This window comes from Lolium perenne, chromosome 3 (assembly GCF_019359855.2).
Source record: "Lolium perenne isolate Kyuss_39 chromosome 3, Kyuss_2.0, whole genome shotgun sequence".
Classification (NCBI taxonomy): Eukaryota; Viridiplantae; Streptophyta; class Magnoliopsida; order Poales; family Poaceae; genus Lolium; species Lolium perenne.
In genome coordinates this window covers 214368971-214382649 of record NC_067246.2, presented here as the reverse complement: position 1 = coordinate 214382649, position 13679 = coordinate 214368971, and the positions used below count along the sequence as shown (strand labels likewise).

The following is a 13679-nucleotide window of genomic DNA, read 5'->3' as shown; positions in this document are numbered from 1 at the left end:
GTTAAAACGCTGGTAACACTTGGACGTCGTTGTGGCACGGGATCTTGCACACCTTATATATGACCCTACCACATTGTTTGGCTTGGGCATGGTGGAGGCGTGGTCTTGGGCGATGGTGAGGAGAAGATCACCGGTGGCCGAGGCCCACCACGGGCAGCACCAAAGGCCACGACAGGGCCAGCGTTAGCATCCGCATGTGCAACAAGATAGTAAACACCACCTTGAGTGTGGTGTTGAAACACATTTTGTTGCTCTGTAGCCTGGAGCTGAGAGGATAGGTCGCGAATCGCATTGGGTTGGTACGGGCATTCACCACCTCAAAGAGAGCATCATAGTCATTGTCTAGACTGGTGAGGACAGAGGATATAAACTCGTCATTGCAAAGAGGCATCCCGATACTTGTAAGTGAGTCCAAGAGCGTCTTCATGTGATGAAGATAGACATTCATTATCTTGTTTTCCTTCTTCAGGTCAGCCATCTACCCACGAATTTCCGAGGCTCATGCAATGGAGGTGGAGGCAAACACACCACTCAAAGTCTCCTAGGCTTCACGCGAGGTACCAACAAACATAATCCTGCCAAGGGCACTGGCACCTTCAATCATCGAAGGAACAAGGCTGAAAGAATAGCCCGGTGATGACACTATAGCAAGTGTGTCAATTCGTTGGGACTCCAAGTGTGGAGTGATGCAACAAGAGAAATTTTCCCCACAAGGATGACTCGGGGTTTATATCAAACTCTCGGCAACAAAGGCGAAGCTTCTTCCAACCTCGTCTAGCAACCTGCAAAGCAAAGTCTTTGTCTTGTGCCCCCAACTCCACTATGTGGTTGCAAACCACAAGGCTTCGATATTAATAAAGTAAAATAATAATAAATAAAATACTAGAAAGAAACTTAAAACTAGAAAGTAAACTAAAACAAGTAGATAATGCTGTTTTTAGGTTTTTGGCTGTAGTAGCAAGAAGTAAAGATATTTTTGTATTTTTAAAATTAATTAATGCTAAATTAAGATTTAAAGGCAAGTAAAATCAAGTAGAAGTTGTTTCGTATGATAAAAAGTGGACCGGCGTTCATGGGTTCACCTGTCTACTTTCTCATACAGGTGTAGTGCCATTAAAAGCACGATAGATAACTAAATATTGATGAGATTTTATTATGTGTCTTGATTAGCATTCATATGGGCATCACGTCCTAACATAAAGATGATACTACACATCTTACTTATACTACACTATAAAGGGATACACTCCAAACAATCTAGATTCAAGAATTAACGCATTGCTTTAGGTACTTCGACATGGTGTTTGAACAACAAATATGCTACCTTGAATTAAACATATCGCAATATATCAAGTATATGATCCATAGATTAAACAATATTTCTTAGTTGTCACTAAGAATTATATAGCACATGCATTCACTTTATCCCTAGTGAGGTAACAAAAGAATTGTTAAAGACCATATTAGATATGAGGCTTGCTGTCACAACTCATTACTACCACCATGTTACTCCATCTAATACACACCATCCCCACACATGCTCTTGCATACAAGTTTGATCAGAACAAGTAATAAAAGAACAAGATAACAATATGCATCTATTAATACATCAAGAACACAATAAAGATTCAGATGTCATAGATCATCCAATAAAACAAAAGATCCACCACATTGGAATTAAAATATGGTTATAATCATGATAGACAGCTCATATGGCATCTAAATAACATAGCACAAGAGATATGTAGATCATGGTATTCCCACAAACCCATAGTCCAGATGTTGACTACTCCCTATTCATCATGGTGGCAGTGTTGATGTTGTTGGAGAGGGTGGAGCTCCAACCGGGGATGGCTCCGACAACGTTTCTCCCCTCCAATCTTTCCAGGTTTAGCCTCAGTTTCGTGGTTTTCGTGTTTCCATGCCGCCTCCTCCGAGAGCGCCTCATGGAGTTTATATATAGTGTTTTTAGGTCAAGCCCGTCAGTTTGAGATCAAAACGGGCGGTTGCGGATGCTCGAGGAGGGAACGAGACATGGTGGCGCGACCTAGGGTGGGGTCGTGCCACCTATGCTCATTCGGACCTTGTGGGGCGCCTCCGGTACTTCTTCTTCTCATATTGTGTCTCCGGGAAAATATTGACTCCAGAAAAATCCTCGCTCCATTTGAGTTTCGTAAGGTCCCTGAAACTTAAAAAAATACACAGAACAGAGATTTCTTGTTCTACAGAGTTATAAACCAATGAAAGGGGATCAATGGAAAATCCTCATGAAACATTATAAAACATGAATATAACATTATATAAGATGCAAATAAGTGGAAATATGCAACAATAAGTGACAAAGTTCATGCATGCATTTTGCATGCACCACCCGGTCTTGTTGAGTCCAATGCTAATGCGCTGGGTTCGGCTGTTGGTACATGCCACCATCATAACTGTCGACAATGTGTCTATTGGGGGTGGGGTGGATCCATCAACATAGCCCATGAGAAGATGACTACGGAGCAGCGGACCAACCTGCGCATGCCAGACCAAGTAGTTGTTGCTTTTGTTGGGGATGGTCGATGGTGATGGAGTTTGGCAGCACTTGATTTGGGAAGAAGTGCCCTGGATAGTTTGAAAAGAAGTTGTGGGGGAAAAGAATACATCGCCAATGGTGGAGAATCCGGCACCCTGACCGGAATATCCGGCCATGGATGTCTATCTCATCGATGAAGATACTAATGTTCGTCCCATGGCCACAGCGATCGGCGCGTCGGAGAATATGGCTTCCCTCGATGTAGACTGTGGCGGCATGGAATCGGTGGAGGAGGGCAGCACAGTGTCGAGCCTAGACAGGGGCTGCATCGACGACATGCCATGCTTGGATAGAGGAGAGACCGGGGTGGGCATGGAGATTCCGACGATTGTTGCTGGCGCCAGGGACAGGGACACCGACGATGTGACTGCGGAGGACTAGGTCGACGAGGTTGTCGATCCATATGCCATCACAGACGGCGCCAGAGGAGACATGGAACGGCGCAGGTGCGGAAGCGAAAGGCTGCGGCGTAACCTTAGGTAAGGAACGCTCGTTCTGATACCATAATGAAATCATAATAGCGTGAGGTGAGATGTGTTTGGCTGTCCCAACTCCTGACATGCCTCGGGTAGGGATCTTCTCACATATAGAGGACAAAGTATTACAAATACATTCCTATTCACGCGTATACGAATATGGTGTACTCTAACGAATGGTACTATAGTGGCATTTGCCTTCTTCAATGATATTTTTAATCACCACGCAAGCATCAGTGGCAACTTGAGGTATCGGAGATTTAGATCAGTTGCAAGCGCTAACACTTTGTTACATGCCACCGCCTCCAAAGTTGTACTCCCTCCTTTCAAATATAATATTTATTTTGCAAAACACAGTATAATCACATACGCTCATAAATACGTACATACACTGACCCCTATAAACGCATACACGCACACTCTATCCCTATGAGCATCTTCGAGAGACTGAGTCCAAGAAACTTGATCCAGCAGGTCTTGAGATTGACGAAGTCACCAACCTCCCACTGAATAATATTCTGTCTTAACGAGACACCAAAGTGTCAAATCTAGGATTTAAATTCTGGTGGGTTGGGGATGCCAGTGCCCTCCCGACCATCCAACCACATGTTGGTTCTCAATATAAGATGTTTTAGATTTTAGTAGATTCATCTATCTAGTCTATTTTTAGTTGGGAGTCGTGTTTTGGAACATAGGAGCATATGCTCCTTTTATTTTAAAATGCATATTACACATATTTTCAAAAAAAAAATTGAAACAAAAAATTCTCACGCTCACAAACCGTTTAATGAAAAATCGACTTGTCATGCAGCGTGTATGAAAAACAAAATTTAGTGCTAGAAATAAGACTTTCTGAAAAGATAAATTTTCTCTTTTTTTACATAGACCAATAAAAATATTACTTTTTCATGAAACTTGACGAAAGCACATATATTATTGTGTTGTACATGCGGAATGTTTTGTCAAAAATTTATGTCACTTTAAAATAAATTTTTTGGTAGAGGAAGCATATGCATCTAGGAGCCGAATTGAATTTCTATTTTTTTAGTGTGTTAATTCACTTATTATGGTGTGTATCTGGTTTACTTTCAAGTGTCTAAACCGTCTTACAACATTTGTGACCACACGGAGTAGGATCTGTGATTCCATTAATCACAAGAACCGACGAACGTATCCATTCCATTCACGGTAGATGAAGCCGTTGGATGATATATTTACGGCCGGGCCGCACGGATGGTTGCATATGGAGGCCACAGGCAAAACCCCGTCCTTCACATCATCTACTGACAAAGTGATAATCCCCTGTTATACAGAATCCCTGGTAGGCCCAGGCTGCGCTAAGTTTGGCCTCACTCCGGATGTTTCTTGACCCACACGATGGCGAATATGAGTCCGGACTCTCGCGGCATTTAATGCTCATAGCCGTGTCATCTCCGGCCGCGAGCGGAGCCTGCTTCAGTTCCAACTTCCGGCGAGCAAACTTACCAATCTATACCTACACATAAACAGGGAGACATGGCATGCCATTGCCCATTGCAGCACCAGCCGGTTGAATTAGCCAGCCTTCCGGTTCCGGGACAACCCAAGATCCAGACCCCAACGAGTAGCGTGCGACGAACGCGCACCAGGGCGAGCAGCCGATCGACCACCATGAGGTCCTCCGACGGTGACCGTTTCTTGCCTACCAAGAAGACAGACGCCGCGCCGCGCGACGCCGGCCGCAAGCGCAAGAGACAGCTAACCCTGGCGGTGTACGACCCGGCCGCCGCGGAGGAACGGGCCATCGCGGCCATCCTCCTCTCCCTCTCGGCGCAGAGCGCCGGCGCTCCGGGCCCGTTCTTGGCGCGGCCGCCCCTCGACGCCGTCCCGCTCTCCGTCGCCGCCCCTCCCCGCGCCGAGCCGCCGTGGCTGCGCGAGTGGCTGGGCCTCCGTCTCGACCTGCCGGTGCACTTCATCGGCGACAAGGCCCTGACCGTCACCGACCTCGACAAGCAGCAGAACCGGTTCCGCCTCCCGACCGAGGCCGCCCTTCGCGTCCTCCGCTCCATCCTCTTCGACGAGGAGCTCGACGCCGCCAAGATACCGCGCGTCGGCATGGAGGTAGCTCCTCGGCCGCCCAAGAAGCCGCGGCGGCGGCCGCCGCCGACCGGGGAGGAGCTCCTGCTGCAGGGGAAGGGGAAGATCGAGAAGAGGACGAGCAAGAAGCAGGGGACGAAGCACGACGGGCTCCCCGTGAACCTGTGCAACGTCGACGCCGGCGTCATCCATCTACAGCTGACGCGGTGGGAGAGCAGCCACGCCATCGTCGTCAAGGGGGGAGGCTACCTCGACTTCATCAACCGGTGCGGCTTCAAGGAGAACGACGTCGTCGAGATCTGGGCCTTCAAGGAGCGCCAGTTCCGTTACTTCGGTGAATTGTTTCTTCACGAAAGACCGCTCTGCGTTGTGCTGGCCAAGAAACAACAGCAGCCGGCACCGTTGCTAGGGATGGGGAAGCAGTGACTACGAACTGACGAGATACTCTGATCTTTTTTTTCTCTCCCGTAGCCTTTTTTAGGTTTTGGATTCAGCCAAGACTGCTCCAGAATTCTGAGAAATTCAGTTGGCCCTGATTCATTTTCCAGCAGATCTAACATGTACTGTAGCATTTTTTTAGTTTTTGGAATTCCATCTAGTATTAGCCAAGCTAGGTTGCTGGTAGAATTCGTAGAAACTTTAGTTCGATCTGATTTTGGTAGATTTGACATGACACCTGTTTAATCTATGCCAGATACTATATTGCGTTTTCGGGAAATTCAATTGGTATGATCTTTGTTTTTGTTCCAATTCTTGTGAAATCCAAAGTAGCTTTTCGTGCAGGCCAAATTCTGCTGCAGAATTTTGAGAAATACCGCTGGGTTTCATCCTTTTTCCCCCGTACATCCCATATGTAGCCGTTTTTAGCTTTTCGATTCTATCTATCAGCCAAGAATGTTGCTAGAATTCTTAGAAAATAAATCAGTTTTTCTAAACTGTTTTTGGTAGATTTCAAATGTTGATTGTTTAATCTATGAGCCAGTGCATAGTTCCTAGAAATTCAATCTGGTTTGATTTTTTTGTTTTGCTCCAATTCTTGCACTACTGCTTCCCTTTCCCGCCGGCAGTAGCAAAATTTTGTTCCCCTTTCAGTAAGATTCTACCTTCATGCCTCATCCTTTAGGTGTACGCGGTTTATATGTTTTTGTCAGTTAGACAAACTTGTCATCGCCATCTAGTTGGCGGTTTGAATGTCACACGCTGATTTGTTGTGCTAATTGTTGTATCTCTTGTCCACCCATCCTTTGGAGGAAGGGTGGAGCTAGTAGGGTGGAAGGGTGGAACCCGGGCGCCGCACCCTAAAATTTGGTGCAACCTATATTCTTCTATAGAGAGAAAAAAAAACTAAGTTAGGTCTACCCCACTCTAACGAAATGTGTTGGATTGGCAACTGGAGCACACCCAACCTCCACAACTCCCCCTCTACCCGAATTCTTCTTCCTACACCACAGCCACCCACCAATCTCTATGGACCTGGCTGCGAAACAATGGGTCATAGCGTAGAAGGCGAAGCGACAGCAACTATCTAGAGGATCATCTTGGTGACGATTTTCATTTGATGGGGTGGTTCGTCGGTCCACAAGAAGAAAGGGGCGTATTGGAAGGCTTAGAGGGATGCCCGGGGTGAGGCACTCTTTCTTCTCTTTGGGGTGCGCTCGGGTATACCAACAGGCGCCGGCCTATGCCAGTGGTGTAGCCACATAGAGACGTATGTCTTTTTTTTCTCAAAACTTTGTGTGGCAACATAAAAGAATTTTATCTACATCTAAATATATTTTTTCAAACTTTTTAGACATTTTAAAATATTTATTTGTATAATGGGTGCATCTACACATACAAGCTAAAGTATTTTTCGCAAATCAGACTACTCTAAAAAGGCACACATGTCCTTTCTTTGAGCACAAAATTTTCTATAGTTTGGGCAGCAATGTATTTATCGGTGAAACTTTTGGTGCATTTAATTAGAACATTCATTGTCAAAAACATTCAGGTTTTTTTACTATTTTTTCCTACTTAGGCAAGTGCATATGAGCCCGAGCTATCACTTTGAATTTCCGCGCTACATTGATCGTGTCTCACAGAAACACCAAATCCCGTATTTCGTATATCGACCCCATCTGTAACCTGAACTCTTTTTCCCCATTCTGACTGTTGGACGATGATCCCTTTCGCACGGCAACAACTGATCATACACAGTTGTATAGCAGCACGGCCGCGTTCCCAATACATATCCAACAAACCATTCGGGCAGGACAAGGAATGAGAGAATGCGAGTCCGGGATTCATTCCACATCCAGTTCACCATCGGCCGACGTTCGTGGCGGACACGGCAGCGTACGTTCCGGAGGCCGGAGCCCATCCTCTCCTTATAGTACTAGCAATGGATGGGCGCGGCGGCACGCCGCGCCGATTGTATAATGCAATTGTTGTAATATTTTTAAGACTTTTTTGTTTAAATAGTAGTAGGTTTTAAGATGGTTGGGAATGAAGTTGGATGCAACATACACTGAAGCTAGATGCATGAAAATTTAATCCTTAAGATCAGGTAAATAAGTTGCATATAGAGAATTTTACCCATATTAAGAAGGGCATAAAATAACGGGTAATTAACTTGGGCACATGATACACTAATAGTGGAAAGGCATACAAAAAGATGGCACCCGTGGTTGATATGGATGGTTGTAATTTGTAAAGGTTTTGTGTTAGTGCTATTAACCAAGGGAGAGGCAGTAGCAGTAATATATAATTAGACTTTATTCCAGAGCTCATATCATTGCCTTGCATAAGTAGTAAGTACACTAATACATAATTATCTGACAACATTTTTGAAGTGATTAGCTCTGACAACATAGTTCGTGAGATCGCTTTACATATAGGATACATGGAAAAGACATGAGTTTCTACTTGAACATAACCATTGGCATATTCTTGGTTACAAAAGCTTGGAGGAAGTAGCAAAGTAGGATGGTAAGACTGGTAGTGCTGATGTTCCCTAGTACCCATTCATCAGTGCTTCGCATTGGTGTCCTCGTTGTTGCGGGAAAAGATGGTGAGTTGTTGGTCTTTGGTGAAGAAAGAGTCGAGTGTGCTTCATCGTTCAATGGGGAATCAGTGTCCTCTTATCGAATCCTTGTTTGCCCCCCTCAACAAAGCCAGGAAGACCTCCGTCGTCCTATCTTTTTAGGATACATGGTTCATATTAGTTGTTTTTTTAGAGCATATTTGATGATCTCCACTGTAGGTTGTGAAATTCGTAGCAAGTTTGATTTCTTTCAGTATCGATATGAACTGAAAAAAAATCAACCTAGCTATATAGTAAAAGTAGGATAAGCTAGATAATATAAGAGACCACATTAAAAAGTTGCTCCATATCTTGGACTCACTTTATATTGGATTACATGAAGGATAATGATGAGGAAGACGGCATGGATACATGTTTCTTCTGGACTGAACATGAAGGGACACTGACTGGTGGTCACATGATTGTTCGTATCGAGTATGGCCGCTTGTTTTAAACGGAGAATAGTTTTGTTTGGAGAGCTGGAGGTGTGGCTGCTAGGAAATAGAGGATGAGCAAATTTCAGTAACCTCTGTCGTACAAAAGCACATAACTGGCAAATATACATAGTGGTGGCAGTGGGTACTGTGCATAACCAGTCTTCCTGAGCTGCTTTAGATAATCAGGGGCTGGAGTCTCGGCAGTCGGCCCAATGAAATGTGGGCACTAAGCTTTGTTTTACTTCATTGCTTGCAGAAAAAGAAGTTAGTCAAGCTACTATTTGTTCATATGGATGCATCAAATTGGAAGAAATTTTAGTTGGCAGATGTGGTTTCACATAATACTCATAGTACAACAATATCATTGCGTTTCTCTTTCGAATATTTATTAGAACTTCCGCGAAGAATTAGCTATATGAAAGAGAATATTATAATGAGCAAGATAGATAGATACATGTCTATAAAATTACAGTAGGTTTAAAGACAAATTACTGGAAAAACTAATAGCCTGTCTGCTTAGCTAATGTAAAATTGTCTTTAGAAGAATGACCTATTGGAGGCTTGGAGAATTTGTTGTTCTACTTAGCTAGTAATAATCGTTGGAAGCTGATGACTTCTTTTTCTCACAAGTTGCACTGAAAAAAAGAAAAAAATGTGTCCAACTCTTATCTGGGGGCATGCGTGATAAATTGCAGTGCACCTTTTCTTTGGTGTTGTAGTGTATGCTTGTCAGCTTCCTCTCTTCTTGCCATCATTTCTTGAACTTGTTGGCAACCTTCCTATCTACCCGTTGCTCTCTGCACATGCAGTTTACCAAAGCTCATATCAGTCTCAGTAATGATCAAGCTCTTGTGAAAACGTTTTGTGTGGACAGAAATGGTGCGGAAATGAGCACGAAAGCTCTGTCCTCAAAATGCAAAATCAAAGAAGATGTAATAATTGGCTCATATACTTGCAGTCATAAGTTCAGATACGCCAAAGAACATATCCAAGATAGCAGTTTCTAAAGTTTGGTGAACATGCCATGAAGGCATGAACTATGAAAACCTGGGCACCTACAGTTAAGCATCTCAAAATAAATAGGAAAGCCTAGGACATAAAAGAATCAGAAAACCGAGGTACTTTGCAGCAGACCCGCAAAAGGTAGCACCGAACCCCTAGTTTGCCAAGGTACACAAATCAAAGAGAGAAAAAGGAAACCACAAAATAAACTTGTAATTCAAACAATTAATTCAATATTTTTTAACACAAAATGATAAGAGCATACGAAGTCCCATAGTCACTTAAGACAATATAATGAATCATGTAATTGGTCATATTTCCCTGAATCCAACCGTCTCTACATTACTAACTTGATCTATTTATAACCTGCAGTAAGGGAGCAGATAAAGAAAATATACACTGATGTTCTTCTTGATGTGATCTCCATTTAAACATAGCCTATATTAAGAATGAAGACAATATGGTGAGGCATGTGCATAATAAACATGCAGGAGTCATGCCTCGTAACTCGGCTGCAAAGTTTGCATCAGTAGAAAGTGTAGAAGAATAAGTCAATAAATGTGGTAGAGAAGAAGCATTATCAATAAATTTGGAAGACCTGCAGAGCAGCAATAAGTAATCATCTTACAATATCATACATATGTTTATATACAGAGAAGAGTGTGTGCAGCTGAAATTCCACAATCCCATGTATTACAAACATCTAATCGCAACCACAGAGCTGAAGTAATTTTTTCTTAATAAAGTAAGTTAAAAAAACGGATTGGAGAAGTTTGTTCATTTACCTCAGTTTAAGATCTGGTCATCATCTATATCAGTCTCTATCTGCAAACCATGCAGAGAAAATATTAGACGTCAGTATGTGACACCATGTAGCAAGCGCTCCATGTCTCGGTGCTGCACGTCTGTGGCAGAGGCGGAGAGCCGGAGCAGGGATGGTAAGTACACCGACATCGGCACAATAAAACTCCAGGCTGAAGGCAAAGATCAGCAACATGGGATTACCAAAGGAGAATAGAACTCAGGTAGCAACAAATTTAACTATATACCAATCTACTTTGCCTATAGTCATTCGAATGAATCAAGTGTGAAATACTAAATAAAATGTCCACTATATATGCAGTTTTGGTACTCAGCTTACGCAAATACCGCCATGAGAGCAATCAGAAAGTAGGAGACTTGTGATTGAATAAACAAATATTATGAAACTTAGAAGTCATGCATATTGTATATGAAGAACATATGTCCTGCTAAATGACAAATATCATGATAGGTGTTAACCTAAATCAGTAAGATAAGAAAATCAGAATAAACGGACTGCAGAACTTATGACATATTGCCAAACCATGTAACATAAGAAACTGTAGAGAAGATGGCAGGGACCAGATGGAAATCAGTACGAAGCTCCGCAATGACTTCATCACCTCCTTAATCCACCTTACCATCATATGGGCCTGAAGGATCAACCCAAGTACCAACAAAAGCCACCTGTGGTAAACAGCCACCGACTCACCCGCACTGAAGAACCACCTCACCAATAGGCCCTCAAATCTTGCGCCGCAGTTCCTTCTCATTCTCCTGTTGTCTCTTGTGGTGCTGTTGTGCTGCTGTAACAGCAGCAGCTCCCTTGATTGTCCGCACCCTCTTCCAAATCCGAAGCTCTTCTGTAGCAATATCACAAAGGAATGCAAGTTCAGAGGTTTCTTGGAGGCAGTGAGAAGGCCAATGAGCAGGAAAATATCCCGGCGCCGCGAATCAGATAGAATAACCTCACCTACCCGACTGAGGAAAAAGATGCGCCGGCGTCCGGCGGAGTGAAGGATGGAACAGACCTATTCTTCTTGGAGAGGAGCTTGTTCTCATTGACCTTGCGGCTGCCGCCCTTGAGGGTAGTAATTGAAGTACTTCTAATCCTTTCTTTAGTTTGGGATGACCATCAATCGTAGGAATAACCTGTCGGTACTACATTACTTATGGAAGTTATATTAATATCTGCTGCTTGCTTAGATTTGCATAAATCTTTTGCTTATATCCCCCAATATTCAGATTTTATACCCCACTTGGACGGTTACACACAATTTAGCATGAGATACCGTTGTTTTTATTTGTGGTTGTTAAGTTCATATGTTGGAGAGACACGACACATGCAAATGGCCTACGACTGGAAAAGACATAATACAAAGAAAATCAAAAGAAGCTAGCAAGCTATAGAGTAAAACACATGTAATATATAAAATAAAGCTTGGTGGCAGTAAGATGAATATTGCAAGATTGATCGAAGGTCAAACATGATAGCTCATAAGAGGTGAAAATGGTTGACACTGGTGCAAGTGAAATAGATACTACCAAACATTTGAACGCCAGGATATTAACTAACATATAACAAATCTCTGTTATTAGTGTTATCTGACAGTTCACTCCCATGTCTAAATAACCTTCGTACAAAGGTGTGTATATGCATCACCAAGTCATTTCTTTTCATAGACCACAGAAGAAAATATATATAAGAATTCATATTGAAAATGGCCAGAACTGAGCAGTCAATTATCTATGAAAAAAAAACAATATCACCTTGAAAGTATCCTCTCGGAGCAATAGCACCCATCTATTTTTAATGCTTCAACTCTACAGAGATTTCAAAAATCAAGCCTAATCGTCATAAGGAAAGCTGGAGAAACAAAAGCTGATTGTCAGAGATATATTTGATCATGTAGCCATCCTATATTCAAGCAATATTGTGGAAATGAGACTAAACTGTATGGTTCAGTGCTTACTAAGCCAGACCAAAAAAAAACACGAGGCTGCAAAATTAACACATAGAAACAATGAAACTCATACACGAAATCACATCTGCACGGCATTGGGCTTCGTTGGGGCAATTCCTCACACGGTGGCCCTCCTCTTGGCAGCGGAAGTAGAGGCCATTGTTCACAGGGAGTGTGACACCCTAGGGAGCGGCCGCGTGCGGGATGCGAGGCGAGGGAGCGGCGTCGGTGGTCCGAGCAGAGAAGGGAGTCGGCTCCGGCGAGGGAGCAGTGGGGACAGGCCGCCGCGCCGCGGACAACATCCTGGAAGGAGCGATTGGCGCTGAACTCAGAGCTGGAGTTCCTCTAGCGCAGATCGCGGCCCGAGCGACGGCCGTCCGGGAGCCGCAGGAGGAGGACATGGCCTGAAGGAGTGGCAAGCAGGGAGGGCGAGGAGGCTGGGATTGGGGTGGCCCGGCGGCTGGGAGTCGCCGGCGAGGAGGCTGCGGTGGCAGGGGAACGGCAGCTACAGGAGCGCAGGAGGGAGCGTCGGGAGAGAGAGCCCCTATGTATATTGTTTATTGATGGCATCCGGCGACCGTCGGCAGCGTCGATCTCAGCGACCCACACGGCGGCGCGCTGTTTACCGCAGGTGGAGGAGGCGATGCATGGAGAGAGAGGGGACAGGGGCGATGGATAAGGAGAGGCCACGCCATACCTACGGACCGACGCGCCGCATAGCTGCTGCTGACCTCCATACCCGTGGTCGACATGGTCGGCACGTCCTCTTTGCTCCGCGCTCGCTGCCCCGCCTCCATGCCAACGACGGCGCCATCACCCAACCCCCTCCTGATGTCGTGCGGCAGCTAGATCGGAGGCAGCTTTCCCGATGACTGAGCAGCACGGCGGCAGCTCCAGATGTGGCCGTCGTGGCGAGCAGGTCCGGACAGAAAGAAGAGATGGGTAATCGAGACCAGTTAAGCGGTTGGGCACCGCTTTGACCATGTGTAAGAATGCTACAGCCACCCGGAGAACGAAGGGAAAAGAACTGCATAGATGTTCCCTATCCTCTCTAAAAATTCTAGATAGCACCAAATATGCACACAGGAAAACTACTGCAGAAATAAAACTATCTAGTGCATACGTGTCAACACCAAAGTAATTCTTAGCAAACCTCAAAATTCTAAGAAAAATGAAGTTGGTTAACCTTTAATATAGTAGTTATTAAGTTTCCAGAGCATTCCGCTATATACTCCAACCAAGGCTAGGGCATAGCCATGCAATCGTCACAACTCCAAAAGCAGC

At 44.4% G+C, this 13679-nt stretch overlaps 1 long non-coding RNA gene across 7 annotated transcripts; it reads right to left on the bottom strand.

The window, feature by feature from the left end:
• Window positions 1-8452: 8452 nt before the first annotated feature.
• LOC127343313 (uncharacterized) lies at window positions 8453-13392 on the bottom strand. 7 transcript variants are annotated; one of them, XR_007877167.2, is made up of 4 exons: window positions 11409-12577; window positions 10416-11294; window positions 9329-9425; window positions 8453-8877 (listed from the first exon to the last, which is right to left on the bottom strand). It is a non-coding gene; the product is annotated as an uncharacterized lncRNA (long non-coding RNA). The 7 variants fall into 7 exon arrangements; XR_007877166.2 differs by lacking the exon at window positions 8453-8877 and adding an exon at window positions 13093-13392 and having other exon boundaries at window positions 9041-9425; window positions 11409-12298; XR_007877163.2 differs by lacking the exon at window positions 8453-8877 and having other exon boundaries at window positions 9041-9425; window positions 10416-10604; window positions 11144-11294.
• Window positions 13393-13679: the final 287 nt, after the last annotated feature.